Below are 21,065 nucleotides of genomic sequence, written 5' to 3' on the forward strand. Positions count from 1 at the left end.
TCATCCTCCAGGATAATTTTTTGGCTGAGGCTGGTTTGGCTTTTCAGTAGTGCATTTGCCAGTGCCATCCCCATCTTCTTTAACAGCGAGCTAGAAAGTTGCAAAGCCACCACCAGAAGTGAGAATTCATGAAATGCTCAATTAGCAGCCGGCAGGAAGGGAAACTGGCCCTGGCTGTGTTTCACTTTGAAACCTTGGGGGACATAGGACAGGAAAGGAGCGAGTGGAAAGGCAAGGAGAAACAAAGATGGGGAAGGTGCAAGCAGGGGAAAATGTGGGTTGCGGCAGAGGGAAGGAGACCGATAAGGAGAACAGAACCAGATGGTGAAACAAGAGGAGCAGAGCTAGGAGAAGACGAGAAGAAAGAAAAACAGTGAGGAAGAAAGAAAATAGTCATCAAGAGAAGGGAGGAAGAGAAGGTAAGGGGAGAGCTGGGGAAGGGAGAACACATTTGGAGGAATATGAAACAATATTCTTATTTTAAGAACGCAAAAGCCAGGGGAAACAAGTATTTCACTGAAAGAAACACTTCCTTCCCACTCCCCGGGCTTTCGGGGATGTGGAGACTGGGAAGAAAGACAGAAAGGAATCACAAGTTTCTGTTTATTTCAATAAGGAAAAAGATTTCAAAAATCTGTATAAAAACTATATTCCATAAGGCTGCTCGTGTGGGCGTTGGGCTCTCAGTAAGGATGGGGCACATGGCAACAGCGCCAGTTCTGACCCCCCAATAATCCTGGATGGCCGCTTCACAGTCAGCGCGTTGATGAAAGCCATAAGAAATGTTGTTAAATGTGACTGGTGGCACACAACTTTAAAGAAATGGAAGGAAAGGAGGGTCGAGCAGAGAAATCAAATGGCATAGCTTTTATGGAGCGCTTGTTTGTGCGGGACCAGACCCAGCACCCGCTGCAGTTGCCACCAGCTGTCATTGGCACCAGGTCTGGCCTTGCCTGCAGCATTGGGAGAAGGGAGGCTGCAATGAGCACGGGCCAGCCTGAAATTTAATTATTTAACTGAAATAACGATATTATTTCAATTTCGGTTGCCAAAGAGGCAATTTTGGCCACTGAGCGGTTCTGGTAGGGGTGGCTCTTGAGACTCTGCTGATTTAATTAAAAGGCAGAAGAAGAATTCTGTAAGAAGTGAAGTCTAAGTTTACATTGAAACGTGGCTGCCTTATTTTGAAGGAAGCTGTTGGAAAACCAGCACTGCTTTACGAGCACCAACAGCATTTTCTTCCTTTTGTTGGTCTTTGCTTATTAATCTGATAATGGGTAATTCTCTGCTAATGTTTGGGAGTGCCTGTTAATATATCACAACCCCGGCTTATTGATTACCTGGTTTATTTCCCTTTGTATAGCCAGTCTCTTCAGTAGCAAACCCGTGGTAAAAAATATGTAAGACTGTGCTCGGGTACCTCTGGGTACAGAGAGGAACCACCGTGGGAAATGTCAGAGGGTACTAAAGCCAGCTAATGTGTGCAGTATGTGCTCAGACTTTGTTTTAAGTACGAGTGTACAAGCTACAGCTTTGATTTACTCACTGAACCTGAGAAATACATCTCTGGGCACTCATTGCCGGGAAGTCTCTTTCCTTTAGCTAACTCCATATCTATAAATGACGGTAATACCTGGGGCGGGGGGTCTTGAAAGATCTCTCAAAAAGTGATATATCTTACCTCTTATAGAGGAAAACTTATACCAGGAAAAAAAAAAGTGCCCTGTGCCAGGTTTATGGTAGAGTTAAGGATAACAGCCAAGGCCATATCTTTGCTAATACATTAGGATGGCTCTGAAACGTGCCAACCCTGGAGCTTGGAATAAAGAAAACTACAAAACTGAAAATATCCTTGACAAGACATCTCTCTTAACACATTAAGAGGCTGGCCAAACTGCGAAAAAAAAAATACTCAGCAGTTCCTCTCCTTCTGTCACAGAGTCTGTGCTTTAGTGGTTGAAGTTGCAGGGCTCTGCTGAAATGCTGCATGTTAGATTATATGTGAGTAACAGCTCATGAACAGCATGTTTAGCGTACATCGTGTCTCACCGGCTCCTTTATATGCCAGCCGCCGAGGGCACTGCAGATTCCCCAAAACCACCCTGGTTAATATTAATACGCCAACTGTAGGTCTGGGCAGGGTGTTTGCCATAGGTGTGCACGTCCGTCGTACATCATAACGGTACCTGTTACAAAGACATTGCAAATCTGGTGTTTTCTCATCCCTTAAATACACTTGGATGCTTGATGAAAGCAACCCCCCACCACATACCCCCCAAAAACTCCAAACCAAACACCACAACTGAAAGCAAAAGGCAAGAAGGATACTGTGCACATTCAGGCACAATAAACACAGAAGAAAAACGCTGCAAAGGATAGTTGTTGAATACATTTGAATAACAAATACATTTGAGGAAATCCCAGTCTGCTTAGGGACAGAGAAAAGGAAAATAAATTCATCACATTATTCACTGGAAATTATTTGTTCAGCTCTGCTCCTTAATGTGTCAGCTAAAGATGATTTCTAAGAGCGAAGATTTTCTTTTCTTGCTTAAAATGACTCAAAAAGAAATGAATATTCCAGCCACCAAGTGAGGTTAATATATGAGTTTCATAGTCATTTACTCAACACTGCTGTTCCCTGCAGAGTAATGGCACTGAGATGCATTCTGGGATTGCCAGGGGTGAAACTGTGGTGGATGTTCTTGAATAATTTAGCAATGTATGAAAGCTTATTTCATCATCATCAACACAGTAATACCTTGCACCAATGGAGTGCTTTACATTTCTGGTCTCCAAAGCTGTGCAAGTATTCTCATTCCCATTTTTCAGTTGGGGAAACTTAGGGACAGAGAGACAAAAATAATTTTCCAAAGGGAGTGAAGGCTGTGGCAGACCTGGGATAAAGATTCAGGTCCCTAGGAAGAGGTATCCATAACCTTAGAGTTGAAATCTGCGTGAGGGAAGATGCTGCAGTTTAGACCTGTTTGTGCTTAGTGACAGAAGAGAGAGGCATTTAAATAAAAGTATTTTTCTCCTCTCTTTCTTTTCTGGTAAAGTAAGAATTAAATGAAGGATTAAATTTCCAGGGTAAATTAAATTTAAGTGTCTGTGCTTTGGTTATCCTAAAGTGGCAGAGCAGATTCGCATCCAGGTCTCGCAATGACGGGGGCTACGCTTCTGTCACCGCGGGATTGCTGCCACCCGGCTGAGGGGCAGAGGAGCTCTCCTGCCTCTCTCCGGGCTGTTTACACATGCATGTAGCTGGTAACTTTTTTGTGTTTAAAGAGTCTAACAGCTCATCAATCTTATTCTTCCCTGAATGTAGATTGGTCTTTAATGAGATCAATGAATAGTGCTGGTACTTTGCTGGCCAAAATTGTAAATGTGCTGTTGCATTTCCTATTTACCCTGTAGCACAGGGATTTCAGCGTGTTACTGCTAATGTGTTTTGCATTCTATTGCTCTCCTACAAAATTTATGGCCAGAGAGAGAGACTGCAGAAATAGTATGGGCAGTCAGAGCTGGATTGTTTTCTTTGTACTGCACTCAGATATCTTTTTTTATTTATTTTAAAAAAATATATGCTTTCGAATAAGCTGAAGGATGGGAAACGGAAATACAGAGCAAAGAGGGAGCTGGGAGTGGGAATGAATTTCAGATTAGTTTCATAAAAACAGAACTTTGTTTTCTGAGATGTGTCAGAGATGGAAAAAAGTGTGGCTTAAAACAGCTTAAGAAAAATGAGATGCAATGGAAATGCCTTTAGTTAGCCCAGCTAAAAGGCAGGAGGAGAAAGGAGGCTGTTGGGCAGGAAAATCAGCAGTGGAACACAGTACGTTGTTAATTATAGCTCCGGAGTAGCCTGAAGTAACTAATGCTCTTCCAGCCCAGTCCCTTCCCTTCCCTGCCCTTGTTAGCGCTGGGTTTGGTCCTGTTCCAGCTGTGCATTAACCCCTGTAACCAACACCCTACATACTGCAGGTTTTGTTTCTCTAATGTGGCTCCTACGGTGAGAGCTGTGCATACGCCCCAGAGGTCTGACCTGGTGGGTTTTTCTATTTGTGCATGGTGCTACAGGTTGATGTTGAGGAAGATATGTATCTGGTACTTTGACTGTAAAGTGCAGAGTTCTGTATTTTAATTTCTTTCTCAGAGCTTTCATCCGTGACCTGTCATCTGAAGCGGCTCCCAAGGAAGTTGTGTCCCCCACGGACACCGGCCTAGAGAGTCTCACTGTGCCAGGGAAAGGAGTAGTCATTGGGTGTCCTTTATGTATAAATATATTTTTTTTTTAGTGCATGATGGCCCAAAGCCAGATAAAAGCTATAGTCCAAGGCCCTGATCTGACTCTGTATTATATGGGAAATCAGCGCAGAGTTTCGAAGCAAGTTTGTTAGTATCTCTTGGTCCATTCAGGCCAAGTTACAGCCTGAAACAAATTTCCTACTGACTGACAGCTTCACCCCTGGGTGTGTAAAGGGGCAACAGTCAGAAAGAGGAGAAAATGTAGAGGATTTAATTTCAGCAGATGAATTGGACTCTTCAGAGGGAATCTAAAAGATCTGAAGCAAATTATGGGTAAGAGCTCAAAAACCCTGAAGGAAGCAGAAGCCGTACATGCGGCAAAATCAGAGAAAGACGAGAACAGTGTTCAACAGATGAGCAACAGAAATGGCACGTGTCAGAGACTAGTTGAGGACCTCTTATGCAGATATATGGGTTTTGTGCTTGTGCCACCATGAGATGTTCTCCTGAGCTTGCCCTTGGGGTGAGCAGTTCATCACCCTGTAGCTCTGCGTAGGTATTTTCTAGCTCTGTGCAGTTTCTAAACATTATTAGCCTCACTGTTACTGCACTATTCCCAGTGTTACTGCCTGTGAAATAGTACCCGACAGGTGGTAGTACGGCTAGATAGGCTGTTTGATTAACTTGGTGAAATGATTGCCGGAGGTCCTGCCTCCCAGATGAAATGTAGCACGGCTGTTCAGGGACGGGAGGCAAGCGCGGTCCTGCCAACTCGTGACACACCATGTCTGTTACAGCTGAAAGGTGGGGAGGGCCCTCTTTTTGGAAGGCAAGCAAATACTCAACCGCATACAAATTAACTTGGGAAATCTGAGAGAATGTTACTGTTCCTGTTATCTGGCAGAAAAAGTAATATTGTTCTGAAAAGGACAAAACTGCAGAGGAAAAATGACTCTGCACGTTCCAAAGCCTGGACTGATTGCAGTTAAATGCAGGCACAAAAACTGCAGAGCCCGCTGAAATCCTTCAGCTATGTTTGATGGTACCAAGCCTCTGTAAAGCCAATAGAGACAATTTTCTGAGAAATCCCATAGTAAGGGGGATCTGTCAGGAGCACAGAGCAGTCTGGTATTTGTTCATCTCTTGGCTTTGGCAAAAAGTGGGTGGCTTGGATGTAAAGGGCAAAGCACAGAACTGGGGCATAAAAAGAGCTTCTGTGTCCTTCTGCTTGCTAGAAGTGGTACAATGGCAAGCAGAGGTTACGTGTGGGAAAACCCCTTTTACAGGAGCTTCGACTTCTTCCCTTACACCAGGGCCAAACTGTGGCCTAAGCTCCATATTTCCTTTACTGGATACAAATTTACCAGTTCAGCAAAGTTGTGCTCAGTACCAAGTAATTTCATGGGTCAAGTGGAATAACATAGATGCTGATAGCAGAGAGAAGGCAGATAATGTGAACGTTTTTTGTGGGGAGGTGGCCCAAATTCTATTATTTTTTACTGTGACATGAATATGGAATAACTTCCTTTGGATCTATGTTTTCCTTAGAGTTCATATTAATCTTATTTGTAGTATTTAGGCTTTGTGCTCTGAATAATACGGTTTTCCATGAGCTTCTTCCATGTTAGACATCTATGTTGCATCTTACGCCCTTACCCAACTTCCATCTGCAAAGAGCAAATTTCCCAATTTGCCCTCTGCTGCTTTATCCAGGGTTTAAGTGCACATCACCTCTTTAATTCTGCACACCTCATTCTTTTAACTGTCTGTCTTTCCATCCTTAAGTATCACTGAGCTGCCAGATGAAACAGTTATTGTTCATATTACTAGAGGATTGTAATGGATTTATATAAAACTTGGTGCCATTGTTCTTGAAGTCCATTTTATTGTAATGAAGTTCCACTCTTAATATTCCATGATCTTCAATGTCCTTTACAAGTAACTTTTTATAAATTAATCTATAATAATCTAATTCAAGTCAGTTAAAGTGGATAACTATACTCCAATTATGATATGGGGAAGAGTTTTTACATAATGGAGGCTTTTATATAGATGGTTAACGCTAATACTGTAGTTTACAACATACTGTATGAATCACTAATTAAATGCCTAAGTAGCAATAATGGAAGTGAAACTATCAATACAGAGAAGATATCAATGATGTAAGGCATTAATAAAACTTTATGGTGCCATTTAATCTTTTTTATAGGTACTCCATTATGTCAGTGAAAAGAAAAGGCAGAAAAACAAGAAAGTGAGAAAGAGTGGAACTTAAAGGGGCCAGCAGATGGAAACTGAAATGTACTTGTCTCTTTACCTTCCCTGCAAAACGGGCCTGATAGAACAGTAATGAGAAAACTGCCCAGTAGAAATAGATGTATCGCATTTCTATAAAATATGCCTGTTCATTGCAGCCGAAGGGTTTAGGTGCTGCTTAAATAACCTGTATTCTACGACGTAAACAAAGGGCATCATAAACAGTACCGTCAAAAGCGGAACACGAGTTTGGTAACGCTCTGCCCGAAAAGGGATGGCTAAACTGCCGTGTTCTCATGATTGGCCAGCAGCGATGACCAGGAGGGTAAAAATATAAACATTTGTATAGGAAGGAAAACCCATTAACAAAGGTATTTTATTTTTAAGCCAAAACGCAAGCTTGGCGCTCGGTGCTGCCCAAGGACCATTCGAGGCAGCCGGGCTGCTCTCCTGACAGGATGACATCTCTGTGTTCCTTGGACCCAGTCCAGTGTCCCCTGCAGGAAAGCAAGCTGCCCATTTGCATATCAAAGCAGAGGAATAAGCCAACCCCTGTAGACCTCTAAAGGGAAGTGAGAGTATATGGGAATTTTTAGTTTTAACAACTCTCAATAAAAAAAAAAAGACCACCTCCATTCCTTTCATGCAGCAGTCACTTCAAATGCCTTTGCAACACATTTGAGCAGAAACAAGTATTTAACCCTTCAAATCCCCTTGCAGTGTCTTTCAGCCCTGGCTGTGTTTTGACAAATAAAGGGGGGGAGTTTTTTTCCTGAAAAACACGCTTGATATCAGCACTTTGAAAATTATTGCACCGAAACCTCCTACGCACCTTGATATGTATTAAAGTGTGCAGTAGTCAGGCTAGCATTTCATGCTCACTGCAGATGAGATGACATATTTATTTAGCACAAGATTTTTAGCCTCGTGCCTTTCTGTGCCTCGTAGGAGGTATTTAAGATCATCTGCATGGGATATCATCGCTGAGGTTTGGCTCTGAACTCCACCTTTCCTGGGTGTCCATCACTGGGCACACTGGAGCCAACAACCTGCCTCACAGCTTCTAATAAAAATAAATCTTTCTGTATTATTTTAAAACTATGACTTCAGTATGTGTAGATGAAGAGGCTATGAAAATTCTCTGCCAATATCAGTGAAGATTAGATCCAAGAAATAACGTCTCTCTGTGATAAGAAATTCATTACTCCCCTTGCCCATCAAACGTGGCTGTTGGCAGCCCTCTGCCTCCAGTACGCCGAGCCGAGGACATCAATAATCCTGCAAATTTGCAAGTGAAACCAAACCTTTGTGCAGGCTCCCCCTTCCTCCCGTGTATTGCTTCGTTTCACAGCCACCACGGCTGCTCTCTTCAAACACCTTTGAAGAACTGCTGGAGTTTAACTTAACTGTTACGTTTCTGGTGTTAGACGCTAACCCTGCTTCCAGTGAATGGGATTTGGTGCTTTTTGTTGAATGAGAAATTTAGCTGAAACACACAAACAAATGCAGTTCTGTCTCTTTGTACCACCAAACAAATCCTAGGCATGTCATTAGTAATACGGTCAAACCTAATCGGTAATTAAAAGGTACCAAAGGATGTGGGGTTTCCCACAAGTACAGCCTTGCCTGCGTCATGGTTATCATGTGAGCGGAGCTCACCCACGGGGGCTTGCTTTTCTTCTGACATTATTCTGATTTATCAGCAGATAGTCTGGAGCAACCATTATCTACTGGCTGCTACTCACAATCAACCGTGGAATAAATTTCTTACTAGCGAAATAAATGTCACTGAAATGCTTCGGAGTGACTATAGGTTTTTCTAGCTTTACACAGGAGGTGGTGATTGTCCTTGTTCTGGAGTTCAATGAAAAAGGTTTTGCCACAAAGCTTCAAGTCCTTCAACCTTTTCTGGTCTTTCAGTAACTCTTATTTTTTCACAAGTCTCTTGGTAGAGCGTAAAAAAAAAAAAAAAAAAAAAAAAAAAAAAAAAAAGGAGAAAAGATCATTGAAGCTTTGCTGCAGTTTAGTAGTTTTTAGCCATACAGTTCTCTCTCTTCTGATGTTCCTGTTCCTCATGACAGCTGAGCGCTGTGTTGTGTGATGTGCCATAAACCTGGGACCCCATCTCAGCTTGTTTCAGAAATCTAGAAATGGCACTACTGGACAATAAAAAACAATAAGTCGATGAGGGGCATGGAGGCTCAGCCGTGTCAGCAGGAATGGCTGGAGATCCTGAGCTGAGCCAGGACCTGGCCCCACTTTCCTCTGCACAAATTTGTATAAATAAAATAATACTATGCAGCTATACTGGGGTAAGAAGACAGGTGTACACTTAAGCAAACCGAGGCTGTGGCATTTTATCTACAATTTTTAAAATATTTTTTTTTTTAGTTATTTTGTGAGGACTATCATTCTTTCTGTCTGGGAAGGTCTGCAGGCTTTATACACGGTGAAAGTTTCTGTAGGAACTGAGTTCAAACTTTTTGGTTTGGTTTGTTGGTTGTTTTTTTTTTTTTTTTAATTTTAAAGGATGTTTGGAGATACACTGAGCCTTTCAATGCTGCTTCTTGTGTTGGATCAGTTTCTTTCAAACACACCTCCACATTCTGCATCACCTCCATTTGGTTTATCATGCAATAAGATGTCATCTTTAATTTTATTTATGAGCTTAATATTCAAGTTTTTCACAAGTAATTTTTCCCATATGGGCCTTTAGAAATATGTTAGAAAAATCATTATGTACTGCTGTTAAGAGTAATGCATTAATAAGCAGATTAGCATCCCGCTGATGGGCAAAACTCCGTTTTTAGCACCACGTGAAGGCACTTGGTCCAAAATGAGCCATGAACCAAAGAGTTTATAGGTTATGGATGACTGGAGCATCATAATACTTCGTGCACTACCAAGTGCAATGTTCCCTCCTGTTTTAAAGTTAAAATATCCTCCTAAATGTGCATTGTTGAGTCTCCCTGCCTCTGTTAATAGGCTTTTCAGCCTGCTTTCTCTCCCCAGAGAGTTCTTGTGCTCTTTGGAAGCCTCACTCTGCTTGACCAGAGCCCGGGAGGTGCCCCTGTGGTCAAAAGTTTCCTTGGCTTCAGCCTCTGGGTCAAAGCAGGAGCCTTCTAAGTTTTGAGCAATCCCTTTGCACAAGTATGAATGAATGAAGCTTGCCTGATATTGTATTTTATCTTTCTTATATAATTAATCAAGAAGCAAATCTGGCACATCACCTAATGTGATGACAAAAATCAGTCTTCTCTGCTGGTCCCTTCACTGGCAGCCTGTGATAGCTCTGTTGGCTGGTGGAGTTGGTGCTCTCCTTGAAGGGTTGCTGTTAAACTTCTCATGTTGCTTGTACGCGGCCGGGCATGTAGAAAGCACCACTTTTGGAGCACTTTAAGCCCTTCCTAAATGAAACCTGTTGCAAGTTTAAAACTGGGATTGACAGGGGAAGGGGAACAGCTGTGATGTTCCTCTAAAGCTAAATGTTGCCAGTTTTGCATAATCTGCAAAAATATGTTGTCAGGACGAGAGATCCAACTGGCTCCCTGCCACCTTCCCCCTCCGCAGTGTGTGCTGCGGGAGCGGGTATCATCTGGAGAGGGGAAGGTTTATCTCTGACACAGAGATGTCAACATAATATAGAAAAAAAAATAGATATACATATAGATGTCAGTAACTCGCGGTTCTTTTTGCACTATGGCTGCTAAAAAAGAAACAAAGGGAGATGCGGTTTCCCATTCTGCGATGCTGCAGGGTTAGATGTAGCTGTGATGGGAACAGAGGGGCTGCACACTCACTGCATGCTGTGGTGTTAGCATATGCACACCACAATCTTCTTAATACCCATGGTAAATCCCGCTGCCTGCTACAAGCTCTGTTTTGAATGTTTGGCTTGTTTGCCTTCTGTTTTTTAAGCTTATAAACACTTTGGGGCTGAAATTCCCACAGAAGGTAACAAGAGCCATGTTAACCCTCTGCAATGGGCCATTTAAATGAGATTATCTTGGGCAAGTGGGGCAAAGGGACTGAGCGAGCGGGCTGGCAGCAGAGGAGCGGGTCTGGGTGGGACCGTGGTTGCTCCAGATTCACGTTTCCAGCAGCACAGCTGCGGTGAGTTCGGTGGGGATTTATGGCAAGCATACGAGTAGAAGATGACAACAGTTCTGAGTGATTGATAGGTTGATGTTGCTCATCTGCTTAGACCCAAGGGTCAAGAAACTGTTGTTTACACCTGAGCTCTTATTTTAAGCATGTTGCTGCTGCTGCTGCTACTTGTGGAGGCTGACAGAGACAGAGGGTTTGATGTGAGTTTTCCAGAATTATGTGTACTAGTGTCCATATATAAGGTTTTGTGATGTTATAAAACGCTCTTATGCTCTGAGAAAATAAAAAGTCTGATGGAAGTTGCAACCAAGCAGGTGATTTGGTGTGGTTCTTTGTTCCTGGCGTTGTACCAGAAATCTTGTGGCTTTGGCGGAATGAATAAGAAATAAAAAAAACCCCAACACTTTGAAATCCTTACCGCGTTTTTTAAGCAGTTCCTGGGAAGGTAGCACGTGGTTATTGTTTTTAATCAGCATATAAAGAAAGATGGTGCTAATATCCGCATCTAATTTACATCTTAGACCAAAATGTTACTGGCTTCAGAAGGTGTTAGATAAAAACTGAGGAGAGGATGAGAGTCAGCATGCTGGTCTGAGCCGGCGTGTGAAGGAGGCAGGACTGATGTTTCCGTGAGATTCATGGAGAACAGTGCATATAAATTCATAGGAAGGATTCAGAAAAATTTGTTGTACTGTTTCTAATCTCTGTCAATAAACAACATTCCTGAAGTGGGGCAAGTCTGATGGGTGGTGGGTAGAAGCTGTGTTTTTCTTGTGTGTGTGTGTGTGTGCAAATGCTAGATCTATGGTTTGAGAAAGAGGAGGAGGACAGGTGGAACTGGCTGTTTCCCAAGACATGGCAAGAAAGTACCTATTCCTGGTCCGTGAGCCCCTCAGTGAGGTGCTCCCAGCTCCAAGTCTTCCCAATCCATGCCCATGGACCTGTCGCTGCAGAGGCTGGGGGCTTCACTGCCCTGCACGCATGCACGCCTGCAGTCCCATCTCACAGCGGTGCGCTGAGAAAAGATGTTATGTGTTAAAATACTATGAGACTGTATCAATACCAAAGGTGGGTTCTGCTTTATCTTATCTAAAAGGCTTCACATCCCTTCTTTTATTTATAGCCCTTTATATATAGAATGTGCACATACATATCCTGGAGCCTAGCGAGGAGGCTGCTCAGAGTGCTTGCCCAGTGCTGTGAGCAGACAAACAGCCAAATCTCCCAAATTTGTGCATTCTTCTTTTGGTGATTCTTGCAGTCTGTTTAATTTGCTACCAAATTATGTACTTGATCTGATGGAAACCTGCATGGCCATATTTTTTTTTTGTTTGTTTTTTGGGTTTTTTTCCCCCACCTGACTGATTTCCCTCCTTTGGGTTGTTTATCCTTCAAATGTGTATTAAAGAGATGAGGAAAATATTTACTGAGCTGTTAAAGAATGGGCCATAATCAGGAAAAAGCAAATTCACCATCCTCCCTTGACAAGTACATTTCAGTTTGTCGCCTAATAAATCACCTGTATGAATTGAAGGTGCGAATAACACTTGCTTATGTAAACTACAGGATGACAAGAAAGTAATACTGCCAGAACTGGAGTTTGGGAGAACTGGGCTTTTAGTTGTACAGGTAGGGTTTGCAGGGTGATGCTTTAACAAGATTTTTTTCTATCCAGGTATTTTAGCATGCAATGATTACATTATGACACAGTTATATTCTTAATATATAATAATAACATTATTATATTATTATTATTGTATTATTAACCTGTGATTATTATATTATTGAGCCTGGTGTAATAATGCACCGATGATTGATTTATAGACTCTTTGTAAATCCAAGAGCAAATGAGTCTACCAGAGTCTGAGAGAGAAGCAGGTGCCCGAGTTATATTAGAGGGCAGTCACCACCCTTATGGAAGAGAAAGAAGTAAAAAAATAAAGCAAGGTCTTCAGAAACACTGCAGCTTTAAATCCATGCCAATGCCACAGTACAGAAAACAATGCAGAGGTCTGACTTTATGTAGCTTTTGGCCAAAATTTTAAGCTCAAGTATCTCATTACAAATAATAAGATTTTTTTTTCTTTCACTAAGAAATTTAATTACATGCCTATGCTGAGCAATTCTGTTAGGATTAGCAATTCCTGTTCTGCCTGCTCTACAGTCTCTGAATGTGAAGATGATGATTCTCATTTGCAAATAATTCCAGCATTTCTTCCTATCTGCAAGGCTGAGAAGGATGGATCAAAACAAAACGTGCTTTCAAACAGATGCATGCAAAACAATCTGCTCATAAACAAAGCTACTCAGAAAATACTGTTCTTTAAAAAATTATCTGTACTCCTTCTTAAATGTTTATTAGATGCTGATAATGTAACGCTTTAAATGTGGAATCCAACGATATCTAGAGTAACTTGTAGGATACCCTCCAATGCTTTCGTATAATGATCTGAAACAAAAGATTTTTAAAACATCCTTTGTCATCTTTGAGTAAAACGGTACTTTTTCTTTCTTTTTTTTTGATCGACTCTTCTGCCTACCAACTAAATTGCCCACCAAGTTGTTACTAAATTAAATAATGAAGGATTGAAATGTTAGAGGAAGAAAAGGCTACATCCGCTATTGTTCCATCCAATGTACCCAGCTTGGTTAAGTAACTTCGGCTTTTTCATTTGTTTAATATATCTCAGATTGGTATCTGCTAAATCATAACAGCTTACCCCTGCCAACAGTAAAATTCAGGCATGCTTCACGTAGCCTTAATTTGTTTTGAGATCCCATCTTTTATCTGTGGAAACCTGCTCTCTCAGCAGGATGAACTTCTCTGTGAGAAAGTAAATTGGTTGTAACGTGGCGTGGGTCCCAGCATGCAACGCTTATTACAGCTCTCCCTTTGGATGCCTCGCAGAAACCGGTGGAGGAAAGAGTTAAATCAGCCTTTAGCATCTCGCATAATTATTCCTGGCCAATTGTCTCCAACTGGAAACTCACAATTTGTTACCACTTAGTTGGTTTCGGTGAATGAAGAGGATTCATTGCTTTTTGCCGGCGTTCACATCTTTTGTTCACAGTTTCGAGAAAATTGCAATCTCTTTTCTTGCTACTGTTCCAGCTTTAGCCATGCTTGGTTAAGTCAACGCTCAGGTTTCTCTCGATTCGCATGCACTAATCTGGTAGTGTGCAGGCTTGGGTTTGTTGTGTTGGGGTTTTTTTGTTTTGTTTTTGTGGGTTTTTTTTAACTACATTTTCCTGAGTGTCTTGTTTCCCAAACTGACATGAGCAGAGCATTTATTTTTACAATCTTAATATTGTTATAGTGACTCCACTTTCTCAAATTTCCCTGTCTTTACAAGGGTGGTCATTTATCTGAATCATATGTTAATGCCTTCTGAGCTTCACAAGAGACTAAATAAATAAAAAATAAACCATGTATATAGGCATGGGGTAATAAAATTGATGTGGCAACATTATATAAACCAGCATCCATGTGCTTGTTTATAGGTTAGTTAACTTTTGTGAGTGTTGTCGGTAGCCCCTGTGGGATAAGCGTGACTTGTGCCTTCATGGAAAAGATCCCAGAAAATTTAGTAACTTTAAGGTTATTTTTTAAAAAAAAAGTGAAGTGGTTGTAGTACACTGATCCTGATTATTAACCAACTGTGACAGATGGTAATTCTTCTTTTTAAATGTGGCTTAGAGAAATTAAATTCAAGGTGATTTAAGAACTTTTTAAGAATTGCTGAACCCGACTTAAAGAAAACAAAAAGCAGAGCAGAACACCTTGCAGCTTGCTTTCTTTGCTCCTGCATGGGCGTCTCTGAAGATGGGGAGCCAGCTCCGTTCCCAGGGAGTCACAGGGACCCAAGTGTAGTTTCCAGGGTCTTTTTTAGTGTGTTGTGGTATTGGCCCAGGAAATCTGTCTAGTCATGCAACCCTCTTTTAACCTAAAGAATAGTGATGATTTATTATCTCAGGAAACGACGCTATTCAAGATAAATGTTTTGGGGCCAGGCGAATGAATTATTGCATGTTTTCTAGGAGATTGGTTAGCTGAGTTGTGCAAAACTTGTGCCGTATGTCTTTTGTAGGCCTATTTGTGGGGCTTGGATCAATACAGGAGGGCTGAGACCTTCCCATTGTAATTCTTAAAGTATCGATTTGTATTTGAGATTTAAAGGGATCTCAATTTGCCAAGGCGAAACGAGCTGTGTTCATCTGGTTTCATACTAACAATCTATGAATAGCGATAGATTCTTCATCAGACTGAATCATCACAAAGTATAAATTCATTATCTCAAACCGGACTCAGTTTCACTCTAAAGATATCTGAATCTTACTGTACAGCCCAAGTAGATGCCTTAAAAACAGGGCATGAAACCTCAGACTGAGCAGTGTGCATTTCTTTGAATGATAGAGATGTGCCTGCGTGATTTACACCTGAAGTCAAATTGTAAACCTTTAGGGCGCTTTTGCTAATTGTGTTTCTAGAAATAACATGCAAAGAGAAATAAGTCTTCACCATTCTGATTTTAAAAATCATGAGGAAGCAACTTGTAGGAGGTGTGAGAGTTGTCTGAACCTAGCTGGTAGGACAGCATTTTGCTGAGTGTCCATAACAGCTCAAATCCAATACTGTACCTGGTGTGAGCGCTACCTGTGGCAAGGCTGAGCCTTAAGATAGAGTCTTGTATGAGGGGATGCATCCCAGTGGGAGCAGGGCACTGCATCCCTGCGCTAGAGCAGAAAGCATTGGAATTATTGTATGCACGTCTGTCCCAGTCCTTTAGTTGACAGGTGTGTGAAGAAGAAAATGAGCCAACGGCAGTGGCGTGAGGTTCAAGCTTGTAAAGGTTTCCTAGCTTTCCAGGATGGCTATCTTCGGCTCATACTCTTTCTGTAGCTAAGCTGTTCTATTCTAGTACAAACAAATCTCTTTATTTACAAAACATAGTGTTTCAGCTATTTTGTGTTGTCTTGGCATCAGTGTTTTCAATACGATCTCTCTGTCAGCTGTGGAGTGACTGTGAGTTGGGAATACGTATCGTTTAAGTGTATACCTTTATGCTTTGCTCTACACAGGTGTATGTGCACATATATATTTACACCAGACAATGTTTTCAATGAAGTTTTAGTCCAATTCTTGCAATGATTCTGTCAATTATTAGGAAATTATGCACTATGCAGAATTATCCATGGCAGAACTTTTAAGGATACTTCTCGGCCTCGTTGCTAGCCAGGGAGTTTGAAGCACAGGTTGCCTCTCTTGGACACAAGTGATGCATTCATTTTACTTTTTCTGGTTGGGTGAGTATATTCCTCTGGAGAGGTTTCTAGGGTGCATGCTCACAAGTATTCACTGAAACTGTTAAGTTTCTGTAGGTATTCCCTAATATGCACACAGACAAGGCAGCCTATGGGAAAGGAAGGAGTTCTCTTTGTTTTCTGATAGTAGGGTTTTTGTGTGTTGTGCAGTCTTTCAGAGTACTCCCAAACTGCTTTTTTTTTTTTGGACATACTTGCCTATGCAGCCCAGGAACTAAACTTGAGAGCTGCGACCCTTCTGTTTCTACATTCATAAAAAAGATTTAAGAGTTTGAACAAATTGAAGCAACTTCATTAAAAATGTAAGGAAATATTCCCAGCCTGTTGGCAGGCTGTTTGTTAGCAGTAACACTTTGGATGGTACCTGGTATCCAGGAATCTGAGTCCCTGGCAGATATTGATTCAGCCTCATTGTGTCTCAGAGTAAAACATGAAAATTATCATACTTGATTTTGAAATAGGCGAGTAGGATAGTAGCACATGTAGGTGTTGTGTCCAGCGCTGTGTGAAGCTGAAGTGTGGCATACACCCCTAGCTGGAAAACAAGCGCTGAACCACGATGCATCTTCTCCCTACTGCACCCGTACAAGCGGGTTTGCAGCATCTCCTGCTCTGCAAGGTGTGCTGATGGAGATGGGACACAGACCAAGCAGCCCCCATCCTCATCTTGGTGCTCTGGCTGCTGGCGTCACCCATCCTGTTCGTCCAGCTTCTACTTTCTTCCCCCACCTCTCTTCAAGGGCTGCCCTGTGGCAAGGAGCCGGTGCTGGGGTGGGGAGCATCCTCCCTTTGTCCAGCCATGGGCAATCGATGTGCTCTGTCAGACTTGAAGCAGCACGCTCTGATCCGCTGCGTGGTTCAGGGTGGGATCCTGTAACCTAGTAACAGTGAAGCTGGGTGCCTTTCATTATTTTTAATGCTTGCAGAATGATTTATTAATATGTATTTTATATATCTTCTAACATCTCATGTGCATCACAGAAGAGTATTACAACTGTTATCAGGCAAATCAAACAGCCAGTGCTGAGCGCGTTTAAGGTAGTACAGCGCAAGGTAATGGTTACATTAGTGGCAAGTTGGTAGCATTTGTAGTCCGAGATTTAAATATATGACAATTTCCATGAAGTCATTGTATTCTGCATTTTGAGGTTTTTAGGAAGAAATTACAGACTTAAATTAACCCTTGCTCATTATTCTTCTATCATGTGCTCTCATTACTTCATGAGGATTAGCAGGATGGTGATCATATATCTGTATTCATGTGTGCCAACTCAACATTATCGGTATTTACTCTGATTATCCTGCTGGAGAAAATACATTATCTCAAAATGGTCTTAAGTGGAAAGATTTTGCAACAAAGCCCAGTAGTGCTAATCTGCTGAGATGCTGTGAAGCACTAATATGTTCAATAATCAATATTTAATAAGATATATGGAAATAACTCTTCTTCATGAAGGGTATTTAGTGATTGTATTTGATTTTGATAATTGTTTGCTAAGTGTGTTGGATTATTTGTTTTCTCTTCTGGACTGAATTAAGTTTCCAGGGGAGAGCGAAAAAACCCAAACCTCAAATCTTGATATGTCGCTCTGCAAATGAAATCAACAGTCTTCTCTCTGCACTGCATTAGCCCTGATAGGTTCCTGCAGATCTTCAAAAACCTTTTTTTCCATTTTTTTGGACTTTTTAATTTGCTGTAGAGCAAAGATGGTTAAAGTCATGTTTCCCACCTTTCGAGTGGCATTTATTGGTGCTGAGAGACTGAAAGAGGTGGCTGTATAACAAAGTTCAGCTTTATTTGTCTTCTACCTGCAAAGCAAGTGATAAGTGCTACTGAGAGATGGAAAAGTTCATTCTCTCTAGCAAGGTTACTCTTCTTGATGAGCATTAAAAGATAGCTTTAAGCCATTCACAATTATGACCTTGACTAGGAAAATGTAAGTTAATAAGGCTTCAACAAATTATGGTCTTTTTGGTCGATTTGCCTAGTGAACTGTTAATTGTAAAACTGAAAGACATTATGTTCAGCTTTCTCTATCACATCTTTTGTGTTTTAACAGTGACACTTCATTGAGTGCAATTAACAAAGCCTAGGAGATTTATTAACACACTTCTTCATGGCCAATGATCCATTCCACTTAAGACATAACACTGTAAAATGCACATTATCTCCTTTTGGCACTTACAATAATGCTTCATGAACTAGGAAGGCATATGTTAAAGCAGATAAAATAGCATTATTAGCTGACAAATCTTACAATTTATTAGACAGTTAATTTATCAGCTTAAAAGACACTTAAAACAGCTGTGCATTTAATGTCTTTTTAATGTATCCAGTAAAACTTGCATAATTGCCTGTAGTGCAATTTATTTTTAGCTATGTTGCAAAATGTCTGCATTTACTGTTTACATCTTCTTTAATTTTTCCTGCAAGGCTCATCACATCTAGGCACAAGCCCTAACAATGAGGGCAGATAATCAGATAAAAAGACTTCTTGTACAAATGGCTGCCCATGAATGAACTATTCAAAAGTACATGCTGAGCTGGACCAAAGAGTTCTTGCATTTTATCTCCACCCCAAGGGCAAGAGGCAGAAAAAAAACCAGGGGTGCCTGGTAGGCAGCGCGGTCATGGACTGCCAAGCACGGCACATCAGAGACTGACGATGTCTGCCTTTACTGGCATTAGCATTTGGAGCCCATTCGGAGCCACATGTCTGGGGTGTAAACTAACAAGGCTCCAAGACTGCATTAGCAGAGGTGTTTCATTTTATAATTAAGGTAACTGCTCCCTGCAGATCAATTGTAGCAAACCTAAGTACTCTCTGTGAAGAAAGTGGTGGAGAGGATACACATTTAATGACTCCGATGCATAAATTGGCTGTGTTTGTTTATTGCTCTCTAATTTAATGGAACCTTTTGTTAAATCTTTCTGGCTTTTTTTTTTTTTTAATGTACCGCTAGTAATGATTTCTGTGGGAACAAAGGGTGTTGCTTATTAAAATAAAAAGTCAAACACTGCCGTTTCCATTAATTAAATGTCAGATTAGCTTAATCTTTTTATAAATATTGGATATAATCTATTTACAGAGTGAAATCAGATCTGCAGATGCTGGCATGTGGCTAGAAGTGTAGAAGTGCCACTCTCTTTGCTTTGCAGAACTTGGGTAGGAGCGGGAGCTGAGGCGGGTTAGACCTGTGCCTGCAGCTTGGCTCCTGAAACAAAGCAGGCGGGAGGGTCACAACCCGCGGGGACCACAGGGATACAGGTAACTGCTGCAGTGATAGGTGACCCCTGCGGCAGGGGAAAAAAGCTCTTCTGGAGAGTTTTCAGATTCTCAGGAGTCTGAGAGTAGCCAGATCCCCAGATGCCCACGGACTGAAAACGTGTAGAATCTATTAGTGCGGGCTATGCACACAACAACAACAAAAAAAGGTGAATAAAAGGAAAACAACATTCTGGGAAGGGGCGAAAGAAAAGAGGTAGGACTTCCATCATGCAGGACAATTTTGATGATACAACAATCAGAGAACCGAAGGCTAAGTCCGCCTAAAATCCTTTCATCGTGTCAGGATGCCCTTTGTTTTTCCTTCCAGATGTAGTTATCCATTCAGAGTTACTGCATCAGATACAAGTTTACAGGAGCATTGAATGTCTATGGTGGCAGCATTATAATCCTAGTTAGCCTGTAAATTACTATCAAAAACTTTTCCTATAAATGACTTACATGAGTAGTCTGGCACTATGATAAATTGTCCAAGTGAGTGGATGTGAGAAAAAACGATGAATTATTGAAGTCAAATATAATAGAGGCATATGGATACCTATATTCATTACAAGAAAATTTTATGTATTACATTTAATTAAACCTAAACATGTAATAGTGCATTATTCATGCAGAGATAGTCATCTAATGAGAGCTGCTTCGCAGTTTGATTAGTGCAGCATTGTTGACTATTTTATTGCTGTACAGTAAATTGTTGGAGAGTTGTCTTTGTTCCGACTACAGCCGAATTCTGATGATGTCAGGTTTCTGGTGAGGAGCAACCTAGCTGGCATCTGGTAATTCTTGAGTTACAGATCTTTGTACAGGAGACTTGAAAGGCTGCCACCGCAGGAGTAAAGTGCTCCTGAAGTTCTCCCTCTTTGCTTTCTGCCAGGACATAGTCACCCATTTCGTGTTCTCCACATTTGTCATTAAGGATTTAATTTCCTTTTACTTAAAGTTTAAAAATATTGGCCAGGAAACTACCAGAAATATCTGTTCTTATTTAGGCTAGCACCAGAGTGGGGCAATGTTGTAGCTGAAGAACAGCTTCAGATTTAAAGTATTTTCTTGTGAAATCTAACCTTTGAAATCTTGCTGAGGCATAATCCACCTTGTTACAGCAATTATTTTACGGGCTGGTGAAGTTATCTCGGTTAGTGAGCAGCTTTAAAATAAGCTCGTCTGTAACCGCAAACACTTGAGAACCTTTTCATATCCTGTGTTAAAAAGCTTTCAGATGTGGAAAGAGGACACTTGCAAAATGCTTGGTGGAAGGTACAGTTTTGCTCATCTGGGATGTTTTCTGTTATTTAGTAAACAGCAATTTTATAAAAAGAAAAAGTTTCAAAACCATTTAGGAATCTAAAGTAGTGGTTAAATTTTGTCAAAATTTTGCAAGCCCTTCTCTCCAGACATGGTGGGTCCTTGGGAAGATGGTTTATAAATAAGCCTGGCTGTGGGGTCTGAGTCCCCCGGTCCCCAGCAGCGAGCATGTGCTGAGACGTAACCTCTGTTCGGTGGCTCACGTCTGTCTCGAGAACTGTGAGCGTGTGTGGGAAAAGCACATGTTGGCTCTGAAATCCAGACTTGCCTACAGACCTGCGCAACTCCACTCGTTTGAGAGGTAAAAAGTCAGCATTATTTGTAGAAAGCTCCCCTTGCCAGGGGGATATGTGCTGCTGACTGCTGGGGCGATGGAAGGAGGTGTGGAGTGGGGGGCAGCGAGCCTTTCCCCTGTTCAGCCATCCCACCAGATCACTCTTGTCTTTCCTGCTTGGGACCATGCAACTTGGAGAGTCGAAGAAAATAAATAAATAAATAAATAAATCCAGAAATAGGTTTATAGTTACTCCCTGGGATTGT

General features: G+C 41.4%; 1 long non-coding RNA gene across 1 annotated transcript in view; it reads left to right on the forward strand.

The window, feature by feature from the left end:
• The first annotated feature begins 236 nt into the window (after nucleotides 1-236).
• The window catches only part of LOC129785598 (uncharacterized), a 73,026-nt gene continuing 52,197 nt past the window's right edge, over nucleotides 237-21,065 (forward strand). The window contains exon 1 of the long non-coding RNA XR_008749727.1: nucleotides 237-419. This is a non-coding gene — a long non-coding RNA (uncharacterized LOC129785598). The remainder of the gene's footprint in view (nucleotides 420-21,065) is intronic.

This window comes from Falco peregrinus, chromosome 13 (assembly GCF_023634155.1).
Source record: "Falco peregrinus isolate bFalPer1 chromosome 13, bFalPer1.pri, whole genome shotgun sequence".
Lineage (NCBI taxonomy): Eukaryota > Metazoa > Chordata > Aves > Falconiformes > Falconidae > Falco > Falco peregrinus.